This window comes from Papaver somniferum, chromosome 8 (genome assembly GCF_003573695.1).
Source record: "Papaver somniferum cultivar HN1 chromosome 8, ASM357369v1, whole genome shotgun sequence".
Lineage (NCBI taxonomy): Eukaryota > Viridiplantae > Streptophyta > Magnoliopsida > Ranunculales > Papaveraceae > Papaver > Papaver somniferum.
In genome coordinates this window covers 32,768,230-32,790,521 of record NC_039365.1, presented here as the reverse complement: position 1 = coordinate 32,790,521, position 22,292 = coordinate 32,768,230, and positions in this window count along the sequence as shown.

Here is a 22,292-nt window from a genome sequence, read left to right as displayed (position 1 = left end):
GCACAAAGCACAAGAAGATAAGATTACAATGGCGCCTCAGAAAAGGGGCCCACGTTCCAACCCTATAAATATCCTTCTCCACTAAGAGAGAGGGGATCGACCAATTGAGAGCAATTATAGGAGAATATAGGAGAGAGAAATAGGAAGAGTAAGTAATCCCCCTACTTCCGCAGACCTATGTATACTCTAAACTCATTCGACTATCTTTGTAACCATTCAATACATAGTGAAACACCAACCCCGTGGATGTAGGCCTTAGTGCCGAACCACGTAAATCTGTCTTGTTTACATTTCAGCACCTTACATTCAGCGTTAAAATTCATATGCTTTACATTTATACTTGATTCTTGGTTTATTCCTTTATACGAACATTATTTATGATAATATTCGACTAGACAATGACAAGCCCGAAGGCTTCGAGTCGATGAATCGATATAATCATCCCCGTTACGCATACGACGTACAATTCTAGAATTAGGATGTATGCGAATATTGTTTGTGAACACGTGGATGGCTTCGTGATTTATGTGTTCACAATCTAGCGCTAGAAACAGGGACTTTGTCCCGGTAAAAGATTTATCTTATCCTGTGATTTCACCTTAAACGCGCATTATGGTTGTGCCCTATTCTGGGTTCAACGTGCTTTCAAAACCTTTTTTATTCTGGGTTCAGCGTGCTTTCAAAACCTTTTTTATTCTGGGTTCATGGTCTTCATTTTCACAAACACCATTTCAAAACAGACAAACCCACGACTATCTATCACAGATTTGCACGTGAGGCGTTTTCCTTTTAAAAACTAAGACTTAATAATCCAGATTCATGAGTTCTCGCGACGGATCTGCCTTTTCAAGAGTTTTCTTTTTCAAAAGTAGTCTGAAAAGAAGATCCGTGATTGTTTCTTAGAGGATTTTTATTGCAAAAACTAGACCGATGAAGTCTTTACATTTCTGTTTTATTAAGGCCCTTGGGCAGCTCATTTCCTTCTATTCCAATAATCTTGCGGTTACGAATGGCACTAACCCGATCCTCCTGGATATCTTTGGTTCTCTTTATTTATTCCCCTATGAAGAAAAAGATTAAAAATGGAAAAGATACTAGAGGCAGGAAAAACCAAAGCCTCATCAAAGAAGACACCGAGGATTACCCCGGTCATGACCCGAAGCAAGCAAAAATGAGACAAAGCTAAAACAACTACTCAGAGGCAGGATGCTGCGGAAATCACCTCACCTATGAACACTAACTCCATTGCAGCCGCGGCTCTCAAAGCAGCAGCCACGAAGACTGTTGCGGCCCTCCAGGCTACAGAAGCTAAGAAAACTTTGGTTTCAAACCAAATCCATCAACAAATAGAAGGGGTGGAAGAATCTATGACACATCAACCCGCACATCCACCAATCTTCGGAATGTCGTCAACCAACGGTCAGAATCAAACCATACCAGTGGTTTTAGTACCGCGGGTGGAAGCTCAACCGAGGGGACCAAACTTGGAGATACCAACAATTGAAGCTGATCCTCGGCCACCCTTAATACACACAGTAGACGAAGGGGGAACTACGGCCGTAGGGGTACAAGCCGGAACTCCCAATCAGGGATCAAACCAGTCCCACTGACTGATGGTAGAGCTCGAAGAATTGAAAAAGATCCAGCAGGTCTACGCAGACGCCGTAGCTCTTCTGGCCAGGGAGAACCAAGACTTGAAAGATAGGATTTCCCAAAGCACGAAGACTAGCCAACAACTGGACGAAGCAAATTCTAAAGCACCAGAGCCTAATCGAGACCGGAGAATCATCCTAGAAAACGCCGCCAGGGGAAGCAGTGCATCCGATCCGGAATATGCCGCCGAAGACTTAGACTATTATGACAGCGAAGTTCGAAGAAAGAAACGCTCAACTGAGCATGAGAACGTGGGATATTACCGCGCAATGGAGGAGATGCGTGATGAGATGATGGCTGAGATCAGGAAGTTAAAATCCAGACAAGGCGGAGGAAGGCTTGAAGAGGTGATGAAAGAAGCTAACTCCACGCCCCTAACTCATCGCCTGACAAATACCCCCATTCCGTTAAAGTGCCCTGTCCCAACTTTTGAATGCTATGACGGATCCAGTGATCCCGCGGCACATATCCGGTATTATAATCGTATCTTAGCCCGATGGAGTCAAAATGACACCGTCCTCTGTAGATATTTCCCATCAAGTCTGAAGGGATCGGCTTTGTCTTGGTTTGACAACCTGCCACCTGATTCCATCAACTCCTACGATCAAATCGCAGAGAAATTATTGAGGACCTACATGTACAATAAAGCTGTCAACACCGGAATGGATAAACTTTTTTCTCTGGCAATTGGTTACAAGGAGAACACGAGGGAATACACCAACAGATGACACAAGATCTGCCAAGCCATAGGGAATGTGGATCCCGTAGTAAGTATCAACTGCTACAAGTGGGGATTAGACCGAATGAGTCCACTATTTGTTGAGATCCACGGAAGCGTACCTAAGACAGAAGGAGATCTTCGAATAATTATTGAGAAGTACGCTCGTCTTGAAGAAATCCAGCGTGAGAACCCGAGGGCCCAAACCCAGAGGTCTCACCGTACCAATTCCGCAGAACAAACCAGCGGGGCCAAAAGAAATAGCTCAGTGGAACGGCCTCACGAAGATAGGAAGGAACGAAGAGATGAACGATCGAAAATTCGAAGATCAGGTTTACACGAAGCTCAATGCTAGCTACGCTCGGATCTTGCGAGAGATCAAAGGAAGGGAAAATTTGGAGGGGCCGTGGTCTAAGGGAAAACAGCCCCCAAGAACCGAGAAGTCTAAAGATTACTGTGAGTATCATTGCTTCAATGGACACCAGACCGAGAAATGCAAAAACCTCAAAATAATGATCCAAAAATTGATTGATGCTGGCGAACTCAAGCAATACATACGAAAGGAGGTCACCGAGGACAGATCCAAACGAACCAAGCAAGTCCAACTTCCAGAGGGAAACCGCACAATCAACACCATCTCGTGTTCCGAAGCCGCAGGGCCCTCACTTACAGCGCAGATAGGAAAGAGGCTACGGAAGCAATTCGAAGACCACTGCGAATATATAAGATTGATGGCGTAGAGGTGGACGAGCACGAAGAGTGGATGGACGCACCTATCATCTTCGATACTGAAGATATCGAAGAAGATATGGAAGACCATAACGATCCCTTGGTCCTCACACTACCAGTGGCCGGATGTAACCTCAAAAATCCTCATCGACGGGGGAAGCTCAGTGAACGTTCTATTCTACGACGCCTTCAAACGGATGAAGCTCCATGATGAACAGCTAATGACCTCTTATTACACCATCTACGGGTTCAATGGAGCGCCCACAAAGCCATTGGGAGACATCGTGTTGCAGGTGAACGCCGGGCCCATGAAAGTAGAAACACGATTCAGCGTGGTTGACGCCCCATCCCCCTATAACGCCATTATTGGACGAAAGTGGGTACATAAACTCAAGGGAGTGGCAGCAACTTACTACCAATATCTCAGGTTCCCTACACCCGAGGGAGTGATGGAAATCAAGGGAGATCGGGTCTCTGCAAAAGAGTGCCAGACCACTCAGGATCGTATCAACAACGAACAGGAGAGCCGAAAAACCCAAGGATCAAAAATAAAGAAGCTGCGAAAGAAAAGGCCATAGACCTGTTTCAAGGAAACCACAAGGAAGGGCTTGACAAAATGATAATGTCCTTAACACAGAGGCAAGTACTTCAGCAGCCAACGAAGGACAGAAACATACCAAATAGCAATTAAAGAACGTCCCAGTCCTCGGGGACCCGAAGCCGGTGTTCACACCAGTGGAGCCCGTAAAAGAAATCAACATAGGAACGGAAGAAAACCCGAAGATGATCAAAGTAGGGACCATAATGGACGAAAAAGAGAAGATTCCTTAACCAAATTACTTAAAGAATACGCGGATGTATTCGCCTGGAAGTTAGGAGACATGCCGGGGATTGATCCGAAAATAATCCAACACGAGCTGCGCATCAAACCAGGCACGCCACCTTTCAGGCAGAAAATAAGAAAAGTTGCACCAGAGTATCATAAGGCAGTAAAAAGAACTTCGGAAACTACTAGAAGCAGGCTTCATCAAGGAAGTCAAATACCCTACATGGATCTCCAACATGGTCGTCGTTCCTAAGAAAAATGGAGGGGTTAGGATATGCATCGACTTTACTAACCTCAACAAGGCATGTCCAAAGGACAGCTATCCCCTGCCGAGCATAGATCAACTGGTTGAAGCAGTGGAAGGATACGAAGAGCTGTCATTCATGGACGGATATTCTGGTTACAACCAAGTAGCCCTGGCAGAAGAAGATCAACTACACACACATTCTACACCCCGCATGGCCTTTATTGCTACACTAGAATGCCCTTTGGACTTCGAAACGCAGGGGCAACGTACCAAAGAATGGTCGATGCTATCTTCAGGCCATGGATTGGTAGTACCCTAGAAGTCTACGTTGATGACATGCTCGTCAAAAGTAGGCTGCGCAAAGATCACCACCAGGACCTGAGAGATATTTTCGAAGCAATGAGGAAACATCACATGAAAGTAAATCCAAAAAATGCACTTTCGGTGTCACCTCAGGGAAATTCCTCGGATATCTGGTAACAAAAAGGGGTATTGAGGTAGACCCCGCGAAGATTCAGGCCATAGTGGAAATGCCATCTCCGAAGAATTTAAAAGAAGTGCAAAAGCTCAATGGGTCCTTAGCAGCCTTGGGCAGATTTATTGCCCGATCCTCGGACAAATGCAAACATTTTTTCAATATTCTCAAAAAAGGGAGTAAGTTTGAATGGACCGCAGAATGCGAAGAAGCCTTCCAAAGAATCAAGGAACACCTGGCTTCAATTCCAATCCTGCAGAAGCCTGATCCTGATGAGGTTTTGGCATTGTACATAGCAGCGACAGAAGACGCAGTTAGCGCAGTGTTGGTCAAAACCAATACGAAGATAGAACAACCTATCTATTATGTCAGTAAGACCCTCAATTCTGCGGAAAGGAATTACACGAAGATCGAACAACTCATCCTGGCATTGGTATGGGCTACTCAAAAGCTGAGAACCTATTTCCTAACTCACTTCATCCGCGTCCCATGCAAAGCACCACTGGAAGCAGTCCTCAAAAGCGCGGGAAAAGTAGGTAGAATAGCCAAGTGGAACACCCACCTGGACCAATTCAACATCATTCATGAAATTCAACATTCCCAAAAATCCCAAGTTTTGGCGGATTTCTTAGCAGACCTCCCCCTGGACAACGATGAAGAGATTAGGGGAATACCAGAAGCCGACGAGGAAAGCAAGGATCCAGTTGATGTCCTCGAACCCGCGAGTCAAAGACAATGGGAAGTCTTCGTTGATGGTTCCAAAAATAAGGAAGGGGCAGGAATAGGCATTGTCATCACCACCCCAACTGGAGAAAGGATCGTACAGGCACTCAGGTTAGAATTCAAAGAGCATACTAACAACATCGTCGAATACGAGGCAGTCGTACATGCCCTCCGCTTAATAATAGAGATGGGGGTAACTGATGTAAGACTGACAAGTGATTCGCAGCTTGTCATACGGACAAATAGGGCTCGAATACAATGTGTACGACGACACCCTCTCAGCTTACATGGCCTTGGTCCAAACATTGGCATCACAAATTCCGAACATCAAGTTCCGGCACTTATGCAGAAGGGATCTCAGGCACGCGGATGCCCTAGCATATATCATCCATGCTGAAGGACAAGAGTATCGAAGCTATCAAAATAACAAGGGTATACGAGCCTTCGATTGCATCACAATTTTCCTTTGCTACAAATCAAGATACAGTGGAAGAAAATATCGAAGATCAGGTGGGAGAAGACATCCGTGACGATTTTGACGAAGAAGATATCCTGTCAAGAGCAAATCAAGACGAAGATTTCAACAACGAAGATGATTGGAGAATGATGATCCATGCGTTTCTCAAGGATGGAACCTTACCCGCGGATCACAAACAAACCAGGAAAATACTCTCCAAAGTAGGAAGATATGATCTTCGGGATGGGATCCTGTACAAGAAATCTTTCCTCGGACCGTTACTACGTTGCTTATCCAGGAAAGAGGGGCATCGAATTCTAAACGACATCCATTATGGTGACGCAGGGAATCATAGCGGCATGAGATCACTAGCCGACAAAGCAAAAATGCAAGGATATTACTGGCCCACAATGATACAAGATGCTGCAAGAATGTCCCGACGATGTGAAGAATGTCAGCGTTTCGCCAAAAAGATACACGCACCAGCAACAACGTTGAATTCTGTGGATAGTCCGTGGCCATTTGCAAAATGGGGCATAGATATCGTTGGGCCTTTCATCGAAGGATCAGGGAAAAGATTTTTGATAGTAGCCACGGACTACTTCAGTAAATGGGTGGAAGCCAAAGCCTTAGCCAGGATCAGAGACGTGGACGTGTTTACTTTCATATTCCAAAACATTATTTGCAGGTTCGGCATACCAGCGGAAATCGTGTCCGATAATGGTAAACAATTACAGGGGAAAAACATAGACATGCTCTTCGACACTTTCAAAATAAGGAAAAACAAGTCCACCCCCATATACCCTCAAAGCAACGGAACAAGCGGAAGCTACTAACAAGACCCTCGCCCTTATCCTCAAAAAGCAATTAGACGAACACAAGGGGCGATGGTGTGAACAGCTACACAATGTATTATGGGCATACAGGACAACACGAAGATCTGCCACTGGGGAGTCCCCATTTCTCCTCACTTATGGAGCTGAAGCAGTCATCCCAACAGAGATCCTCATGCCAACCACAAAGACCGAAGCATGGGAGAAAAATCTCACAACAGACATGATGTTAGAGAGACTGGACGACCTGGAAGAAGGAGGGAAGCAGCATTGCAAAAGATGGAAAATTATCAACGGAGACTAGCGGAGAGTACAACAAAAAGGTTAAGCTTCGAAATTTTGTAGAAGGGCAGTATGTGCTAAGAACAATCCCGCAGTATCAACGAGAGAAGAAATGGGGAAAGTTAGCACCTACATGGGGAGGACCTTTTATAATACACGACATTGGGGAAACGGTTCCTACTATCTTCGCAATCTGAAAGGCGAGGTCCTCCGGCACCCTTGGAATGCTAAATGGCTCAAACCGTACTACCCATAGGAGCAGCGCAGCTTTGCATCTGCGTGAAGAATACCAGAAGAAGAAGGCAGCGTAACCGCTTTACATGTTTCTATCTCTGGACGAGGAGTAGCAGGCCTCAACCTATCAATCAAACAAACTTTTTGGGAAATCTTCAAGCAAACGAAATGGTCAAAAGGCCCGCTGGATGAACGCATGTACATTACATAATAAATTAACAATATTGGGGAAAGTAGTTAATCTACAATCTCTCAGGGCTCCCCTATCAGTGTCTATGAGTGTAAGACCAGGGGGAAGGCACCCAGCAGAAAGAGATACCCAACCAATTTTAAGGCAGCGGGTCGACGGAATGGGTGCATGTAAATATTTCAAATAAGCATTCCATATCCTAGAACGCTGCCTCCCCCCACCGTTTGGGAATCCTCTGGCCCAGGATTCGCCAGCGGGGTGACAGGTCTCAAGACGATCACGAAGGTATTTACCTTCGGTGTCGCACCCAAACACTCTCAACTTTTTACAAACAAGTTATTTCTAGTTTAACACTTCACAATACTTAAAATAAAAGATGAATTGATAACGCAGGTATGCCAAAAGGATGATCCATTTCATAAAGAGTTGATTACAAGATTCAGCAAATAAGATAAAGCAGGAAACACATCAAAAAATGATCCGAAATTATATAATCAACAAGGATCAACTTTCTATGACTAATAAAAGAAATCTACTTGGACGATACAGCTCCATCAACAGGGTTGTCTCTGCGAGATGAAGGTACGCTACCACCTGAAGAGGGCCCAGAAGAACCAGGCAAGGGCGCGGGAAGGGGACGCGCGGATAATTCTTGACAAGACCATGTTCGACTTTAAGATCAAGTTCAATCTTATCTAGGACTTTGTTGGTCTCTTCAGCCAACTGACATCGAGCTTTATAAGTGATAACAGCGGTCCGCTGGTTGGCCTGAGACAGCAATGCAGATAGGCGTTCCGCCTCTTTGGAGGCAATCTCCGCTGCTTCCTCACGAGACGCGGCCAACCCTTTGAAATAGTTGGCTTGTCCTTCCTGCTGCACTAAGGCAGATTGAGTTTTTTTAAGCTCATCATTTGCTGCGTGAAGCTGTCCCTCGAGTGCTGAAAACAAGAAATACCAAGGGGTTAAAACGAAGAAATAACAGAATCACACTCGATAAAACGAGGTTATACCTTCGACATTAGCCGAAGCCTCTTCATACTCATTGACAACTGCGTCCCGAGCCTCATCAAAAAGTCATATTCGTGGATAGTTTCTTAATCCGTTTGAAGGTTCGTAAGAGCAAATTGACTCGCGTCTAAGTCTACCTGCTTCATTGAATCCAAGTGACGAAGATGGTTGACTTCGTCATTCATCTCCCCCATCCTTTTATGGAGTCGATACACATTCACTTCAAGATCTCTTTCAGACTCCACTTGGCGAGCAACATCAGCTCGAGACGCTGCTAGGGCTTTACTAAGAGCACCAACCTCGGCCCTAGCATTATCTCTTTCCTCGGAAAGACGCAGCATACTATCCCTAACCCCGGGGCCTAAGAAAGAACGAGCCTGTTGTAACTCTCCTTCCAAAAAGCGCACTCTAGCCTCTAAGTCCGAAGCATGTTCTCGAGCATCACGCAGGTTGTCACGCGTCCATAGCAGCGTACCATTAAACACAACGGTCATGATTGTACTTATTTTGCATATCAACCATCAGTGTTCGCTTTTCACGCCACTCAGCTGTTAAGGCGTTGTGCTCATCAGCACGAGCATTCCACTTTACGGCTTCGCTTTTCAACTTACCCACCAACTCTGCAATACGGGATTTCTGTCGTTCCCTTTCTTTCCGAAGCCATATCAGCTCGGGGACTCCACCCACTGAAGATAGGGTGGGGAGACTCAGACAGAACACCAAATACAGATAGGGAATCACGAGGAGTGAAAGATCCGTAAAATACGAACCTGTGAAGGACGAGACATTTCTACGAGTCTGCTCCAATTCGTTGCGGACTATAGCAAGTTCTGAACGAAGACTCTCCTCAGCGTTACCCAGCTGTTCTTTTTCCTTCAGACGGCCCCTCAGTTCATTTATTTCCACTTCAGCCGCAGACAGTTCCTCTTCTCTATGACGAAGCTTGGCCTCCAACTTTAAAGACTTTGCTTTGAAGAATTGGTATAGAACATGGTTACAATGTTCGCTCCTCATCATCTACACAAACAACAAACATTATTATACCAAAGGGATCAGATATCACGAAGAACACAATGTTCGGATATCATGAAAAAAAAGAGTACAAGGATTTACCTCTAAGACACGCTGCTGGGGAAAACCGTATTGGTACCCATCAGCTATGGCCATCATATCAGCAACAGAGGGAGGGTCAACCACTAGGTTAGCTTCCGAAGCTCTCAGATTCTTCTCCCACATCTCAGCAACGCGGGCTTCAGAAGACAATTGCATCATCCGACGAGTATAAGCGTCGGAATTCTTCTCACCAGTGACCACTGGGGCAGGGTTAGGGACGAACATCAGGTTCTTCTTATTAATCCAAGCCAAAATGGCATCTTCACCTTCAGGCATTAGATAGTAAGGGAAATCCTCTGAAGGAGACTCAACCGCAGACTTCCCCTTGGCGATTATCTCCTCACCCGCGCAAGTCTCGACATTACCACCCTCAGCATGACCACCTGCGTTCTCAGCTTGCTGATCAGTGGTACCTTCTTTGCCAAGATTCCCAAGCACATCCCAATCATCATTTGGGGAAAGCAATGAGAATTCTTCGGCAAGACTCATGGCAGCATTCACATCAAAGGATTCCTCCGCGGAATATATCCTACCAAAAGAAAATTCAGGGGAAATCACGGGCAGAGTACCCACACCAACAATATCATTGCCAACAGGGGCAGATCCACCCCCGCCAGTACCACCAACGGTAATATTACCCTCAGCCTCGCCATCACCACCCGCGGCAACTTCTTCTTCACCATCACCACCCGCTGCAACTTCTTCTTCACCATTAACACCTTCGTTATCAGGGTGAGAAGTGTCGGTACGCTCTTCTCCATTGGACATTTCTTCATCCTCACCATACCCTTCGTTTACGGGACTCGTAACCTCCTCATAACCCTCAGTCTCACCGGTAACCGCGGTAGAAGATTGTTTGGGTCCAATTTTCTTCTTCTTCGACACCTACAAACCAGTATACATCCCACAAAGGCTCATTTTTTCCCTCACTTCAAAAAACAAAATTATTTCAAGCAAGGAAAAAGGGGCAAATAGATAGAGAATATAAGAAGAAACTATACCTTGGCAGCAGCAGCACTCTTTGTTGGATGGGTAGCACCAGAACTTCCTCCTCATCTCCATCAACGACATCAAGAGCACAAGGAAAATTCATTCCCGCGAAATTCGGACGCCAAGGACAGAAATCTCCATAACGAGCAGGAGGAATTTCACGAGGCTTTCTATTTTCAGAAGGACGCCAACCGCGTGGACCCGGAATCCATCCATAAGCCCAAGGACTAACTACCTGAATAACAATAGCATGCCATTTATAATCATGGTCACGCTTAATCCTTTCATGAGCAGGAAAGAGAGTCCGTTTAGCAGATCCCTCAGTACCAGGAACATACTTTAGCTTGGCATCACTCACCTCACTCAAAAGACGAATTTCACCACGGGGAGCAGCAATATTTCAAAGACTAACATTCCACGGCTTACGGTTTCTGCTGTTGACATAATCCCCAAAAGAACTGTTAAAATTCTGAGGAGTGTACCACTCTCTCCCTTGCTTCGCAGGTAACATTCCTTCAGTGAGCGAAGATAATTCCCAGATAGTTGTGACACGGAACGATTATGAGTGTTCGTGGAAGAGCCTTCGCGACTAGACAACACGTCATAATAAAAGGAGTCACCCGACTTATATAGGGGCAACATGAGACCCGCCTCGAAGGCTCCAACCGTAGTCAACAGATGAAACTCGTCAAACTGATAATTAGCAAGGAGCTCGTAAGTGATATCATCGTCAGGGGCATAGAAGCGAACCTCAAAATCAATATGCTTGAAAGTGACCTTCTTCTTACCAACTGAAATGCTGCGTATCACGGGGAAAGTTTCTTCTTCGTCTGCGGACTCAGAAGTAGGACTCAATTCCGAATCTTTCCTTTTAGATGGAAGATTTTTAGACGGATGAGCTCTCAACATAGTACCCTTGGAGTACTCCCCTTTGAAAGAAACCGCGGGAGGAGGCGGCAAAGATTTTTGCGGAGGCACTGAAGGAGGAGCCATTGAACGAAGGGGCGGAACATCCACTATTTCAGTACGAGGAGGAGGAGCCCGCATACTCTTAGAGTCATCACGAGGAGGAGCCTGCGTACTCCTATAATCTTCACGAGGACGAGAAGCGGCGCGGTTAACAGCGTACCTAGATCCAGAAGGACCCTTCGGCATATCCCCTTTCTTAGTAGGCACAACCTTCGCACCGGAGGAAGATGAAACCCTATGACCCCGAGGATCCGATTGCAAAGACTTGTAAGGACCTTCCCCAAGTGGAGATCTGTCAGAATCTCGACGCGGAGGGGATCTTGGCGGACTAGACGGCGGAGTTTGGTAAGGAGCCCGCGGACGATCAGACATATCTACAAGGAAACACAAAAACAGTTTAGAGAAGAATACGAGGAGATCACTAAAGATTAAAAAACCCATAATTGATGGTTCATCCGGATAAACATTAAAAACCCTAAGAACTAAAAAATACTCCATCCGACTCCAGGGATAATACACAGATACAGACTCACAGACGTTGTAACAAAGAACAGGGGCAAGCATATATGCTTCGACATGTATGATCTTCATCGCAAAACCAAGAATACAGCAGCAGGAGACAAACAGATAGATACATAGATAAATCAATGATGAACATCTAATGAAAAACCCCATACCTGTATAGAAGAGGACGACAAGCACCAACCACAGTCGAAGAAAGGAGGATCAGAGATATCAAAAGATACAGGGGCAACAACAATCGAGAGCGAAAGAAACAAAAAATTGAATGTTGTTATCTTCCTCGCAAGAATGATGATAATAAATGACTAAATAACAAGAATAGAAAACAAGAAGAGAATGAACACTGGCAAGAAGAGGATAAAAGTTTTTTTTCACATTCTCTTTCCTATTTATGAAGCTAGAGAAGACAATAACTGCTCCTCGTACCAAGGAGCAGTTACGGGGAAAGTTAATGCAAAGTGGGAAACATGTAGGACTACCTTTATTCTTCAAAATTGCAAAATACGCCCAAGTTAGAAGAAGAGGGGCAAATTGTATGTATACCTTTCATCATCCACCACGTGTACAGAAAGAGACACATGGAAGGCATGCAAAACAAGATATCAAAACATGATAGCAAGCATCTCATCAGAAGATGCCACCGGTCAGCAGATCTGACGGTCAGGGACAGAGGATCACATAGGTATGATGGATCAGAGGAGCACCAGATAATACCCCTTGGGTGTTATAACACCCAATCCCGAGGAAGGTCCCAGATCAACGGCCGAGAGGAAGTTTGGCTGACACAGATGTGACCAGACAAAGAGACACTTGTCTGACACGAGCAGACATCCATCTACCCGCATTAAATACCAAAGAGATATACACGTGTCAATCAGCGCGTGGAAGAGGCGAGGATAATCCTTCGTATTCAAGCTCAGGCCGCGACATATGCCGAAGACCTCTGCGTAATAGGCACAAAGCACAAGAAGATAAGATTACAACGGTGCCTCAGAAAAGGGGTCCACGTTCCAACCCTATAAATACCCCTCTCCACTAAGAGAGAGGGGATCGACCAATTGAGAGCAATTATAGGAGAATATAGGAGAGAGAAATAGGAAGAGTAAGTAATCCCCTGGTGTGGTTTAAAAAAAACCTACAACTTAGACCTGCAAGTATACAGGGTTGTTGTAGATAGGTGGAGTAAAAAAGGGTTTGTCCTCAGGGACAAGGTGGGTGCAGCTTGGAAACTATGGTCTCACTACAACTGATTTCAGAACAACAAGTAACACAAATAGGGGGTTTTGTTTGCCGATACGGCTAGATGTTGGTTATGTAACACAAAATAGAAAACAAGAATGCATATTAAAGGACACTAGGGAAGTCGAATCCACCACCTAATCTCATCTAAGTCAGTTCAGTTTCAATAATGTTCTTGTCCCTTTTTATGGACACCGGACAAGATGCAAGTCTGCCGTTTATCCAGGGTCTCAATTGATGGATTAATATCAACTAAGCCAACTAACTAATCCCTAGTATTAGCTGTCTTCTCACAGTACAACTAATAACAGATCAATTTGATAACTTAGATAATTAAACCTTTCCTAAGATGGATATTCTAATCGCAATTAGGGTATCTTTCCAAAGCACTAACTGTCTTTTCAGGGCACAATTAGTCAAGGGATCAATAACAGACAATGAAGCATGAATTGCAGCACATTCATCACAGAAGTATTCTAACTACAATGGATGCATGACATACACTGTGATAGTAAAATGATAAAGAGCTCAGATTATATTTATCCTAAACAAGTAAAGCACAACAAGAACAATATCAGAAACATGAATAAATTTTAGCAGTAAATTAATGGTTTCATCTCAACCCTAGCAAAAATAATTAGAACATGATGAACACAATATACTACTACAGCTTGGTGCACCGTCTAGCCCGGGCATATCCAATCTCACACCCAAGACGTCAATTTATACATATAACAACTTTCCCCCCAAAACCCCTAAAACAGTGAAATTAGGGTTTACCAAAAATTGAAATTAAGTTTTACCTAATCACTGAAAACACTTGAGTTCTTTGACCCATGCTTCCTCCTCGTCTTCTCCTGCTTTCCCATGCTGTGATTACAACTCTATTCCGACCTAATTTATCAAATTCACCTCTAGGGTTCCTGACATGGGTGAGGCGTGAAATTGAGAGATTAGGAGGCCATAGAGTTGGTGAAAGTGGTAATAATGATGGGGGTAGTGATGGGTTAGTTATTTGAGAGCTCGAGTGGTGGTGGTTGAGGCGACAGGAAGTTGGTGGCGGAGCAGGTGGTGGCAGAGTTTTCTCTGCAGACGGTGAGGGAGAAGATGGAGAAGTTGGGGTCGATGGGATTAGGGTTAGGATGTGTTTGGTTTGGGGTGAAATAGATTTGGGTGTTGTGGTGTTGAGCGGGATCATCAAGTTTTGATGATTGGTGAGGGGAATCCGTAGGATGAGAACTTCTGAAACGGATCTAACGGCGAGATGGAGACAGATTATGAGCGACCGTTGGATGCAAAAATACAACGAAACTGACGGCTCAAGATGGAGTTAGGTGCTGTGGTGTGAAGCGGTTGTAGCAAATTTGATGTATCGGCGATGAAGCGACCGTTGGATTCAGCTGAGGATCCAATATGACGGCTACATGAGAAGTGGGTTATGGATTTTGGTTTTGGTTTGGGAGATAAGTTGGGCTTGGGATAATTCTGAGCCCATTTCTTCTTTAAGAACAATTTCTTCCTTGTTAAGACCATTTCTAGACTTTTGGTCTTGCGCACAACATTCTTCGCAGCTTCCTTGCGTGATTCCTCTCGGCTTCCACCACTTTTCTGCTCTTTTCGCTCCGTAATTCCATCCAAACTTTATTTATAACCTAAAAATGCAAAATTAATTAATAAAAATATTTATTCTTGAAAACAACGAAAACACAGAATATGGGATAAAATGGAGCGTTAATGCACAAATGATGAGTTAAATGCCAATAAAAAGGTGCAAATATATACAATATTTGGCACTCATCAAATACCCCCAAACCTGAATTTTACTTGCCCTCAAGTAAAACAAAACTAAGGAAATCCTACCTATACCACTGTCGCTGGTCTCTCGGTTGCATTTAGCGAATGCAATAAGCCTTTTAAACCACTAAGTGTCCCTAGTGGACGAGTTGAAGCCTCATGAAGGTTTGCTTAGAACGTACCTACAAAGTTCTAGGACAAAATATAAGCTCAGATTCCATGAAATGTGACATGTGCAAGACAGTAGAAGCTCACAGCAAAATGGAGATGTCAATCTAGCTATCAAAGGCACAATCCTAGCACTGATAACAAATAAAGACATGTGATAAGAGTGTAAAGTGTATCTACACATGTGTAAAGAAAGATCGGATGTTATGACTACTAATCACCAAGAGATAGTTTCTCAGGCTAAGAACCGAGGTCGAAATCTAGCTAGCTGTCCGGACTTTACGAGAATTGTGAATGAGTTGGAGGTATTTCACAATTACTCGCGTTGTACATCAATGTCATACACCCTTCCTTACTTATAACACAAAAACACAAAAGATGACTCTTTACATGACTCTTATTTACATTGACTACTCTTTTGATATTTTTTTTTTGATATTTTTCTGAATATATACATCATTTTTTTTTTCTTCTTTTTTTTTAACATGGTAACACTTTTGATACATAAGCAAAAAGAAACAAAAAATTACATGACACTTTGCAAGAGGTAGCCCTTTTTGATGCACCCAGTTAAATTCGATGGTTGTCTTTCTTAATGTAACCTCCACCTTCTATCCCAACCAACCAAAGAACAAGCTAGTCAAGTTTCGTTCAGTATTCTAAAGTGATTGGCAATCGTGACTTCCGATAGAACACCTCAAGGATGAGGCTATACATGTATTGGTAGATCGTGCGCGTGCAAGTTTCTTATCACTATGTGAATTGTGCTAGAATCAGGGTGCCTAAATATCTAGACTAAGAATCCTTATGTTTACATACATGCACAAGAGTCAACATTTCAAGGTAAATGAGCTCCATTTTTATGTTTTTTCAATTTTTTATTTTCATTTTTTCATTTTTTTTTTCAAAAAGAAAGAGTTCTGTTTTCAATTATAGCATGTTATCAAAGTATCTACTTTTCACCCCCAAACCTAAACTAAACATTGTCCTCAATGTTTCAGAAGATAAACATGATTATAACACATACCATGAGAACGATGCTAAGTGTAGAAAAAGGAAAGAGATTACCGGATATTGGCGAAAGCAAGTTTTGAATTCCATCATTCAAGGCAAAACCCAACAGTAACTCAACTGAATTCACATTGGGTTAGCACAATATATACAAGAAACATATGATTCCACTAAACATTACCTACCAGATTATATACAAACAATTCACTATATACATACAGTCTAAAGAGTTGAGGATCGACCCAAAAGACAAAGTGTTGAAACATAGACAGTTTCAAACAACTATAGTTGGACTGAAATGCGAGTGAGAGTGAAAAACCAGATGAATCACCCCAAAACCTATATTTTTCAACAGGTTTATTTTTTTAGCACAAAATCTTTCAATTTTAGGGGTGCAGGATTCAAAAGGTCTAATTCAAAATGGACTTTTTGCGGGATGGGCAAAGAAATGTATTCCAATTGTGGCTCCTTAAAAGTATTGTATTTTGATGCAAAATAGTCCAAAAGGACTTGGGAGGCACACAATTCCAATCCTAGGTTGGGAATTTTCAGAAAAGTTGGTTTAAAAGTTTTGTTACAAACCAAATCTAGGTTGGGTGGAATAATCTCAATATGCGATTTAGGTAAGAAAGTTGGTACTTCTAAGTTATTTTCATGGATAAGATCAATAGTACCAACACATACTTCCCCTAAATCAGAAATTGGTAAATCATGCTCACATTCATCGAACAAAACATCAAGACCTAAATCGGTATCATGATTGTCCGTAGTACTCAAATCAACATCGGAAGAAATAACATTTTATGACTTAGGCAAGGAATCAGACACATCAAATTCATTTTCATGCATAATAACATTAGTGTCTACAGAAGATTCAACTTCTCCTATGTCATGTTTATCTTCACAGAATAATTGTACGAATCCCATGTCAATATCGAAATCATATGAATTACAATGAGTATTAGAAAAAACAACATTCATGAAGGTCGAGGGAGAGAATCCATATGTTATTGAACCAACAGGTTCCACAATATTTTCATGTTCTTCTAACATATCATCATAATCATCATCATGGTAGCATGCATATTGGTCCTCATTAACAGTGGTGGTGTCCTTAGTCAATTCATGTTCCTCTAAATTAGGTTCATATTCAAAATCACTTAAATGAATGGGACTAGACACTTCATTAGGGACAACATACATTTCCTCATGAATTTCCTCCTTTTGTAGGTGATGCAAAATCTGATCTAAATGCGCCTGAATTCGTGATATAGATCTAGCAGAATTTTGTTCACTGAGTCTGAGAGCTTCTATGGTGGAGTCTAAATTCATGGGAGTAAAAAATTCTTCATGTTCAAATTTTGGTGGTGATTGGTACATATGTGCATGGTCATTGGGATCTATAAAATACTGATCGCAACCTTGGAAAGGTTGATTATGGTCCCAATGACTACCAGCCTCATAATATGTGGGCATTTCATAATTTGGATTTTCATGGTATCCTCTAGATTGCCTAAATTCATGCAAAATATCACAATACTCATCCGGGTGGTCTAAACCACCACATAAGGTACAAGCATGCATTTCAGGTTGGCTAGGTTGATACATGTATGAATAGTCATTAGGGTTTGCAAATTGAGGCTCATGACCTTGAAAAGGTTCATAATAATAATGCCTATAACTATTGACATTATGGAATGGGGGAGGATCACAATGTGAATCTGTCCCGTAAGCAAGTTCGCTAAGTGTTTTGTTTCCACTCCCCGAAGCAGACCAAAATCCAGACATGTTTTGGTTAACAACCACACAAATCACAAAGAAGCAAGGCCCATACTTTGAGAAAAAAGGTAAGCCCAAAATTTTGGTTTTAGACTTTAAAGGTAAATCCCATTTGGGAATTTTTGGTTTTAAATGGGAAATTTGGTTTTAAATGGGAGCAAAACTTTGGTTAAATGGAAGCAATTCTTGGTTTTAATGGGTTAAGAGGGGATTTTGATTCTGAAAATTTGGATTACAAGGCCCACAACTCAATTTGAATGAAGTCCAGCAGAGAAGTGAAAATTCTAGGCCCACAGTTTGGTTTTCAATGAAGCCCAGCTGAGCAATTTAGACAAAGCCCAGCAGTTTAATTTTAAACAGAAGCCCAAAGTTCAGTTTTGATTACAAAGCCCAAAGTTCAGTTTAAGTTTTAAGCCCACGGTTTAGTTACAAACTATAAGCCCACTCTTCAGTTAAACTAAAAGCCCAGACTTCAGTTTGAAACAAAATTTAAACAAGCCCACAAATTTAAACAAGCCCACAATTCAGGGATACACAACAAGCCCACAGAACTGTTTTGAGTTTAGGCTTACTCAAGCAAATGCAAGTGCAACAACCCAGTTGGGTCTTAGCCAAACCAATGCAGCACCACAGCTTCTCCTGCTCCTTTTCTTTTCCTTTGCTTTGGCTTGAACAACAGCACCACAGGTAGTATAACAAGCTTTTTGGATCTCAGTGCACTGTTACTCCTTTCTCCTCCAGCTATTTTGCCTTTGCAGCAGCAGCACCAACTACCTGACACTCACTGTGTGTGATCAGTACACAGAAAAGGCATGGAATGGTGGAAGCAAAATGAACAACTGCATACAGCAGTGCAGTTAGAACTGCAGATGAGCAGGAAGTTTTCAGAGATAACACAATTTGTATTTGTGCAGCAGGAGCAAGTTGCAGATGCAATAGCAAGGTTACAGTCTCACAGAGTGAAAATTACAAGAGTGCAGTTGGACAGAGATGGAGATATTTCCAGTTACAGCACAACTCAGTTGAGATTGTCAGTTCAATTGGACTGAAACATAGCTAACAAGATGCAATGGTGCAGTGGTTGACAATATACCATTTCAAGTAAGCTTCAGGTGACAGAGTTACATATGCAATATGGCCTAAATGGCTGAAATCTGAACTGTAACTGAGATTCTTATCAGTTCATAGAAGCATGAGCAGAATTAAGACACAAGTGTGCTTATCAGTTCAAATGTGCAAAAGACACCAATCACAGAAATAAGCCAAAAGATGCAAGCTATGTTGCCAATACAGAGCAAGATGCTAAGATGCAAGAAAACAGATGATGCAGGATGAATATGCAAATGCAAGATGAATATGCAAATGCAAGATGAATATGCTCCTAAGTTATGCAAAGATGAAAGTGCAATAATAGCTAAGAGAACAGTCAAACTACACAACACCAAGTCCCCGGCAGCGGCGCCAAAAACTTGTTGTGGTTTTAAAAAAACCTACAACTTAGACCTGCAAGTATACAGGGTTGTTGTAGATAGGTGGAGTAAGAAAGGGTTTGTCCTCAGGGACAAGGTGGGTGCAGCTTGGAAACTATGGTCTCACTACAATTGATTTCAGAACAAGAAGTAACACAAATAGGGGGTTTTGTTTGCCGATACGGCTAGATGTTGGTTATGTAACACAAAATAGAAAACAAGAATGCATATTAAAGGACACTAGGGCAGTCGAATCCACCACCTAATCTCAGCTAAGTCAGTTCAGTTTCAATAATGTTCTTGTCCCTTTTTATGGACACCGGACAAGATGCAAGTTTGCCGTTTATCCAGGGTCTCAATTGATGGATTAATATCAACTAAGCCAACTAACTAATCCCTAGTATTAGCTGTCTTCTCACAGTACAACTAATAACAGATCAATTTGATAACCTAGATAATTAAACCTTTCCTAAGATGGATATTCTAATCGCAATTAGGGTATTTTTCCAAAGCACTAACTGTCTTTTCAGGGCACAATTAGTCAAGGGATCAATAACAGACAATGAAGCATGAATTGCAGCACATTCATCACAGAAGTATTCTAACTACAATGGATGCATGACATACACTGTGATAGTAAAATGATGAAGAGCTCAGATTATATTTATCCTAAACAAGTAAAGCACAACAAGAACAATATCAGAAACATGAATCAAACTTAGCAGTAAATTAATGGTTTCATCTCAACCCTAGCAAAAGTAATTAGAACATGATGAACACAATATACTACTACAGCTTGGTGCACCGTATAGCCCGGGCATATCCAATCTCACACCCAAGACGTCAATTTATACATATAACAACTTTCCCCCCAAAACCCCTAAAACAGTGAAATTAGGGTTTACCAAAAATTGAAATTAAGTTTTACCTAATCACTGAAAACACTTGAGAGCTTTGACCCATGCTTCCTCCTCGTCTTCTCCTGTTTTCCCATGTTGTGATTACAACTCTATTCCGACCTAATTTATCAAATTCACCTCTAGGGTTCCTGACATGGGTGAGGCGTGAAATTGAGAGATTAGGAGGCCATAGAGTTGGTGAAAGTGGTAATAATGATGGGGGTAGTGATGGGTTAGTTATTTGAGAGCTCGAGTGGTGGTGGTTGAGGCGACAGGAAGTTGGTGGCGGAGCAGGTGGTGGTAGAGTTTTCTCTGCAGACGGTGAGGGAGAAGATGGAGAAGTTGGGGTCGATGGGATTAGGGTTAGGATGTGTTTAGTTTGGGGTGAAATAGATTTGGGTGTTGTGGTGTTGAGCGGGATCATCAAGTTTTGATGATTGGTGAGGGGAATCCGTAGGATGAGAACTTCTGAAACGGATCTAACAGTGAGATGGAGACAGATTATGAGAGACCGTTGGATGCAAAAATACAACGAAACTGACGGCTCAAGATGGAGTTAGGTGCTGTGGTGTGAAGCGGTTGTAGCAAATTTGATGTATCGTCGATGAAGCGACCGTTGGATTCAGCTGAGGATCCAATATGACGGCTACATGAGAAGTGGGTTATGGATTTTGGTTTTGGTTTGGGAGATAAGTTGGGCTTGGGATAATTCTGAGCCCATTTCTTCTTTAAGAACAATTTCTTCCTTGTTAAGCCCATTTCTAGACTTTTGGTCTTGCGCACAACATTCTTCGCAGCTTCCTTGCGTGATTCCTCTCGGCTTCCACCACTTTTCTGCTCTTTTCGCTCCGTAATTCCATCCAAACTTTATTTATAACCTAAAAATGCAAAATTAATTAATAAAAATATTTATTCTTTAAAACAACGAAAACACGGAATATGGGATAAAATGGAGCGTTAATGCACAAATGATGAGTTAAATGCCAATAAAAAGGTGCAAATATATACAATATTTGGCACTCATCATCCCCCTACTTCCGCAGACCTATGTATACTCTAAAGTTATTCGACTATCTTTGTAACCATTCAATACATAGTGAAACACCAACCCCGTGAATGTAGGCCTTAGTGCCGAACCACGTAAATCTGTCTTGTTTACATTTCAGCACCTTACATTCAGCGTTAAACTTCATATGCTTTACATTTATACTTTATTCTTGGTTTATTCCTTTATACGAACATTATTTATGATAATATTCGACTAGACAATGACAAGCCCGAAGGCTTCGAGTCGATGAATCGATATAATCATCCCCGTTACGCATACGACGTACAATTCTAGAATTAGGATGTATGCGAATATTGTTTGTGAACACGTGGATGGCTTCGTGATTTATGTGTTCACAGTTAGACGATAATCCACTGTGAAATAATATATTTTGGCGTACAAGTGTTTCATGGAGTTATTTTCAATCATGGTTGTTGCGCAAAGATGTTTAGTTTCTTTTTTCTTTTTTTAGTAAACTTGACTCATTTCTGACTTCCTGACTGTGTAATATGCTTAGAGAGAACGAGAGTGATAGCAGCGGAATTAAGCGGAACTGTAACGAGAATGATCGAAATTCGGACGAAAAATCAGTAACATCTGCCGCAGCAGCCAACTTCCATTAATTCATAACTAAGTTTACCATTGGATTTCATTACAATATAAATACGATAATGATGGGCCAACAATCCCTAATGACGACTTATTAAAGAGGGACGCGTGTACTACCCTAGCTAGTAACCACCACCAAATGGTTAGGTGACACGACACAAGTATACTAAAGGCAGACGCAGAGTTTGATAGAGGCAGCCACAGTGAAAGTTAAAGAAGGAGAAGGTATATGACAACACCCCTCTCCATCAGTAGATCTTTGTCCTCAAAGATTGAACTTCGGAAAATGATGGGCAATGTGCTTCGT